The sequence below is a fragment of the Grammomys surdaster genome, unplaced genomic scaffold (assembly GCF_004785775.1).
Source record: "Grammomys surdaster isolate TR1022 unplaced genomic scaffold, NIH_TR_1.0 126071, whole genome shotgun sequence".
NCBI lineage: Eukaryota > Metazoa > Chordata > Mammalia > Rodentia > Muridae > Grammomys > Grammomys surdaster.
The window spans coordinates 762,461-769,978 of record NW_021620880.1 but is presented as its reverse complement, the minus strand read 5'-3'; positions in this window follow the sequence as shown (position 1 = coordinate 769,978).

Genomic DNA, 7,518 nt, shown 5'->3' with positions numbered 1-7,518 from the left:
GAGAGAGAGAGAGAGAGAGAGAGAGAGAGAGAGAGAGAGAGAAAGAGAGAGAGAGAGAAAGAGAGAGAGAGAGAGAGAGAGAGACAGACAGAGACAGACAGAGACAAACAGAGACAGACAGAGAGAGAGACAGACAGATACAGAAAGAGAGAGAGAGACAGAGACAGAGGGGGGGGGAGACTCCCTTTTGACTCTCCCGACTGATAGAGAAAAGGGACTGGAGAGCCCTGAGCCACAGCAATTGTAATGACACCACTAGTCATTCTGGCTCATTAAAAACCATCAGCAAGATATAAATGTTACTTCCTTTTATCAACAATGCTAATCGATTCCTAATATGTCATTTTCTCTCTTCTCTCATTTCCAAGTGAGTGCATCTGAAGGAGAACTGGCTGGGGTTAGCCGAGCAGTCTGTGGCCATGAGACTGAGAGGTATTAGCTTATTTGTACATGGAATAAGGCCAGCACTTGCTAACCTTGATGCCATTAACATTCCTCCCCAGCCACTGAGCCAATTATCCACAGACTAGTTAACAGGTGAGCATTTTATTACTAAGTATCTATTTAACATTATTTAATTACTTGCATTGAGATGAACATCTCCTAATTACATTAAAGAGATATGTGTAAGATTATGTGCAAGACAGATGATTCTGAATTAGAGCCAGAATATATAAAACTTTCAGCATATGAATAGATTAAATATATTAAACCTTAAGACTGTCTATTGTGGCTACTGAAATTGTTTCCTGACTAATGTTTGCCTGGCGTGCTTGAGGCCCTAGGTGTGATTCATAGCACTCAACTGTGGAATTGTGGCACAGACCTTTAAAATTCCAGCACTCGAGAGGTAGAGAAGAGAGGCTCAGGAGTTGAAGGTCATCCTTGGCTACACACTAAGTTTCAGGCCAGCCTGGGCTACTTTAGACCTTGTTTTATTTTTTTGTCTTTGTTTTTTTAAAATGGCATCCTTTACTAGACTATACTTAAACTTCATGAAAGATGGAGCTTTGTTTTATTATTCTACTTTTAATATCCAGTACATATGCCTGACACACAGTTGAGATTTAATAACTATTTTTTGAATAAATGAAAATAGTTTAAGGCATAATAGACAAAAATTAAAAATTGGTAAACCAAATAATTTCTGAAAAAATTACTGATAAAGAGAATTAGGAGAAAGGGATGCTGAGGAGTCACTCAGAAAGTGATTATTACCTGAGGAGCTCTTTTCCTCCCCTCCTTTCCCTCCTCTCCCCTCCCTTCCTTCTCATCTTCAGTAGTTCAAGGGCTCTCTAAATCCATAAGCCTTTCTAAGAACTGACCTAGATCCTTAAATAGACAGTTAAAATTTTCATGTGTTTTGGGAGTAGCTAAGGGAGTGGCCTGTGACTTGAAGTTTCAAGCAGCACATTTTAAAAGGAGAATAAGGTATTTTAATGTGTTTCAGGGCAAGCAGAAGGGTTTAGGCTCAGGGGTTTCAAACTCAAATGCAGTCAGAGGCCAGGCCAGCAGCATAACAGGGTGAAACAGTTAGATAAAATAACGGCAGGAGAGTGGCGTCTGGAGAAACCAGTAACTGCATACACCTGCACCTTGTAAAACAAAGAGATTGGCTCACTAAATGTGCTCCCCTGATAACCCAAGTTTGATTCCTGGAACCCATATAAAGCTAGACAGAGACATCCAACTCCACAAAGTTGTCTTCTGACCTCCATGTGGGTTCTGTGGCACACACACACACACACACACACACACACACACACTTACTGTATCTTGTACTCCTGTGTTGTCTCATGTTATAAATATGTGAAGAGGGTGAGCCTATAAGGGACACGTGTCTTGCTTCACATTCACTCTTTTGCTAGACACATCTTAGAGAGCAATACCCTCAGAAGAACTGTTCCCAAGCAGCTCAGTGAGGGGTGGGCCAAGTGGAGCTGCTGCCTGCTGAGCAGCATGTGACTCAGAGGTGCTCTGGGAAGAACGGATAAGTTCCAACCAGTAGGGAATAATGCAGAATGGGTGATGGTATGGTTTGCTTATGCTTGGCCCAGGGATTGACACTGTTAGAAGGTTGGAGTAGATGTGGCCTTGTTGGAGTGGGTGTGTCACTGTGCGTGTGGGTTCCTAGCTGCCTGGAAGCCAGTATCTGCTAGCAGCCTTCAGATGAAGATGTAGAACTCTCAGCTCCTCTTGAACCATGCCTGCCTGAACGCTGTCATGCTCCTGCCTTGATGATAATTGAACCTCTGAACCTGTAAACCAGCCCCAATTAAATGTTGTTTTTATAAGAGTTGCCTTGGTCATGGTGTCTGCTCACAGCAGTGAAACCCAAACTAAAATAGGTGGCATATCCCAATACCTCTCACCATTAAAATCTCATAAACTGGGCAGTGGTGGTATACACCTTTAATCCCAGCACTCAGGAGGCAGAGGCAGGCAGAACTCTGTGAGTTTGAGGCCAACCTGATCTACAGAGCTAATTCTAGAACAGCCAGGGCTATACAGAGCAATCCTGTCTCAAAAAGCAAAAACAAAAAAGAGAATCGAAACTGATGTTGGGTGGATGTCTTCCTTGATTGTATTCCACTTCATTTGTTGAGGTAGGATGTCTCACCAAACTCAGAGCTCAAGGATCCCATCTTGTCTAGCTTGCTAGCAACTTGCCCCTGGGGGCATTCCTGTCTCTGCCTCCTGAGTGTTAGCTTTACAGTTAATTGCCAAACCTACCTGGCTTTTATTTGGGTTCTGAGGTTCTCATACTTGGATGGCTTTATCCACTGAGCCATCTCCCTAGCTCCCCACCCCCACCTTCAGAATGTATGTGTATGTATGATGTATGTGTTTAATATGTATGTGTGTGTACATGTGTGCATGAGTGAGTAAAGACACATTCCAGCCACAGAAATGTGTAGAAGTCAGAGGACAACATTAGTGTCAGTCTTCATGTTCTTCATTGAATCCCTGTCTCAAAAGAAAAAAAAAAACCCAGCAAATTGTAACCCAAAGTAAAGCCTTCCCCCATCAGGCTGTTTTGATATGAAAAGATGCACATGGTGGTTTACATGAAAATGGTCCCTATAGACTTATATGTTTCGATACTTGGATCAAATTGGTGAAACAGTTTGGGAAGGATTAGGAGGTGTGGCCTTGTTGAAAGAGGTGTGGGGTAAAGGTCACTGGGAGTAAGCTAGGATGTTTCCAAAGCCCACATCATTTCTAATTATCTCTCTTCCCCCTCTATCATGATACCCATCTGCCTTGTGTCTGTGGGTCAGGATATAAACTCTCAGTTACTACTCTAACATTATGTATGCCTCCCCACCGCCATACTCCCCACCAAGATGGTCATGAACTCCAAACCCCCTGAAAATGTGAGCCCAGTATGTTTTCTTTTATAAGTTGCCTTGGTCACGGTGTCTCTTTACAGCAATAGAAAAGTAACTAAGACAGCAGTTGGTACAAGAGTGGAGTATTGCTGTACAAGGCTGATCATGCTTTTCTGTGGAAGATTTGGGACTTTGGACTAGGGAAAGGGTTGAATGCTGTAAACAAGATTTAAGGGGCCAGCCCTGTAGGATCCTGGAAGACAGTGGTGCTGAAAGCAATATGAACTATGGAAGCACAGAGTCTCCAAGATCTCCTCTGAAACAGAGATTTCACAGAAGAATATTAGCAACTGGACTAGAGACTGTTGTTGTGATACTTTGCCAAAGAATGTGGTCACCTTCTGCTCTCGTCCTAAGAACATTTCTACCCTGGCTGTCCTGAAACTCACTCTGTAGACCAGGCTGGCCTTGAACTCAGCTATCTGTCAGTCTCTGCCCACTGAGTGCTGGGATTAAAGATATGTGCCACCAAGTCCGGGTAATGTTTGATTTTTTTAAATAGAGTGTTGATATTGAAAGACTATGAGGACTTTTGCAATTGAGCAAATACATTTTACATTATGAAATGGCCATGAGTCTATTGGGGACCAGGGAGTGGAGTGTGTTTGAAAGATAATGACTCCCGTAGGTTCACGTTTGACTATTTGATCCCGTTCTCAGTGTGTACTTTCTTGATCTCTCTCTCCCTCCCTCTCTGCCTCTGTGCCTCTTCCTTGCAAATTAAGATGTGAACTCTCAGCTGTTCCTACCACCATAGCTTCCCTCTGCCACAGTGGACACTAACCCCCTGGAACTGTAAACCTAATTTAAATACTTCCTTTTATGATTACCCTTGGTCATGGTGTTTTATCACAGCTATGAGAAAACCACTAAGAAAATGGGTAACTGATACAAAGTCCGTAGCTAAGATGATATTTTCTAAAATTCGAAACTCCTGAACTTCAAAACTTGCAAAATCTGGACCTTTCCAGATAGCTCAGGGCAATGATTGTTCCAAGTGAATCTCATCAGCAAGATCCTAGGCCTGTAACTGCCTTCACGTGCTTGAAGCAATCATTAATTTGAGTTTCTCCTAATTTAGAAGCTCATTAATGAAGGATTAGTTCATTTTTCTATCATTTAGAGCAAAGGTTGAAAAGTAAGGCCATAGACTGGGTGTGGTGGCACATACCTTCAGGAGACTGAAGTCAGGCTAGCTGAGTTTGAAGCCTGCCTGGGCTACATAAAAAGACCCTGTCTCAAAAGTCTAATTAATCAGAGACACCGAGTGGTTTTGATAGTAATCTGAAGCAGGATGGATACAGTATATTGGGAACTAGGAAAGTTTTCCTCCATGCTAGGATATTTTATTTTGAGGTTGAGTCTCATATGTAGCATAAGCTGGTCTCAAACTTGTGATCCTCCTGCCTCAGCCTCCCAAACATCTGGGATTACAGGAATATACCACCATGCCCAGATACCCTTTAATTTTATGTATATGAGTATTTGACTGAATGTATGAATGTGTATCATACATGTGCCTGGTATCTTGGAGGCCAAAAGAAGATATCAGAATCTCTGGAACAGGAGTTACAGAGAGTTGTGAGTCACCATGTGGATTCTGAGAGCTGAACCAGGATCCTCTGCAAAAGCAACAATCGCTGTTAACCACTAAGCCATCTCTCCAGCCACTCCCTTTTGTTTTAATCACACAAGATGATTTGAGACATTATTTGCCAGGTAGAGACCAACCCAAGTGTTGGGCACGTTATCTTTCAATTGGACAACCCAAGTATTAGACATGTTATCTTTTAATTGGACAACCCAAGTGATGGACACATTATCTTTTAGTTGGCTATCCTAATATTAAAGATCAAAAGAATTATCCCGAGAGGTAACTCGGTCCATATGATCTCATGAAGGAGACTGGCAAATATGAGCTAAGACATTGCATTAAGGGTGAGTCAAGGCCGTAGTCTACTCCCAAATGTTTCTATTGTTTCAGCCTACTGAACTTTCACCCACTTAAGACCTTCTTTGAACAGTCTGATCAAAAACAAGATCTTAAAATAAATTTTTTTTTCTAGATTGTTTGCTTACAGTTAAACCTTTAGACAGGAGGCCAACTCTCAGTGGTCAATTTCAAATAGGTGAACTTTGGACTGAATAAATTAAAAAAAAAAATCCTACAACCTTTAAACAGACATGTAAATGATGTCAGTATTTTGGCTGTATCTGCTCTCCTGAAGAGATTCCTCTCTCCTAGAGAACCTCAAGGAAATCAGGAGAGCTTTAAAGGTGAATCATTTCTCAGCCCTAAAGAGAGAGTGCAGTTGTTTGAGTCATGGTGACCCACAGTTACAGGCTGGATTGGGAGACTTACATAAAGGAGGGGAGAGAGGGAAAATCGGGGTGATCATGTGAAGAACATGCACATTCTTGTTCCTCCCTGACAGGTGCCTTTTCCTGCCATGATACACACTAATCTCCTGCCCTTTCAGTACAGATAAAAGATAAGTATCACAGGAAAATAGTTTTACAAAGTGTCAGTTTTGAGGGGGAATGATGGTCCATGCCTTTAATCCCAGCACTGGGGAAGGCAGAGCCAGACAGCTCTCTGCTTTCAAGGCCAGCCTGGTATACAGGGTGAGTCCCAGGACAGCCAAGGCTTCACAGAGAGATCCTGTCTTGAAAAACACAAAAAAGAAAAGAAAGAAATGTCCTCCTGGACTTCCAGGAGAAAATGAAGCATTTTGGATATGAGACACTCATATCACACTGTTTTTATAATCTGTGTGTTGCTATGCAAGATGTTGGTGTGGTTAATGTTTTATGTATGGTTACTCCAATAGTTTTGTTAAAACTGAGGTTCTTGTTTGTTTGGTGGTTTGATTATTGTGTTGTTTTGTGTTTTGAGATAGGGTTGCTCTGTATAACAATCCTGGCTGTCCTGGAACTCACTCTGTAGACCAGGCTGGCCTCAAACTCATGGTGATCCGCCTGCCTCTGCCTCCCAAGTGCTGGCACTAAAGGATGGGCCACCACTGCCCAGTTGAAGGTGCTATCAACAAGACTAAAACAACTGGGACAAGGTGTGGTGACATTTTACAAATAAAATCCATTGTCATACATTGCTTTCCAAAAGGCTATATAGCACTTTAGATTTCAATAACACATGAAAACACCCTTTACCCCACAGCCTTGTAAATGACAATAAGGTACGGTTAAGGAGAAGAGTTTTATTGTAGAGGGTGTCAGATCTTGGAGTTATAGACAGCTGTGAGCTGTCATGTGGATGCTGGAAGTTGAACCCTGTCCTCTGGAAGAGCAACTAGAGCCATCTCTCCAGCCCAGAAAGCCTTTTCTATTGTTTACGTGTCTACTTTATTCTCCTCAATAAGATCGTTGTTCCTTTCCTCATTTCTCATAGGGGTAGTTAATTTGCTTCTGTTACTCTTAATCAGCTTGTTGGATTACTCCCCCAAGCCATTCCCTACTCTGAGACTCATGGACTCTCAGGTCCTTCGGAATTGGAAGCCTCCCACCATGCCCTGATGTGTGCCATCCAGATTGCGGACGATTACAACATTTTTTTTTGTTTACAAGAATTATTGACTTTTAGCTGTTTGACAGAAGTACTCAGACTTGGTGTCAGCAAGGGTCAAGAGATCTCTGTCCAGTTAAATATCAGTCTACTAACTGACATTATTTGGACAAAATTGTTCAAAGAGCTTACACTAGAGCTGTCTAGCGCATCCCTCAATGTACATTTACTTCTGCAACTCCTTCAGTCCACTTACAGGTTGGGCATGGTGACCCAAGCCTGGAGGTTAGACTTATGAACAAAACAACAGGTTCACACCTTAGTCGTATCTATTTCTTAGATGATTTGTAAGTATAAACACACAAATGAAGTGATTTCGATTACTTTTGCCTCAGTGCAGGAGGAGATGAAAGGAGGAAAACACTCAGGGAGGGATGAGGGATGCCCCGCTTTAGAAGGAGCAGTCTCAGGACGACTGGGAGATGTGTTACATACAAGGAGACAGCTGAGCTGCAGCCTACTGGACACAGGAAGGCCAACAGGTCTGTATTGAGTAGAAGGAAGGGGGCGACAGCTGGAGCAGAAGTGCGTTAATCACAAGCA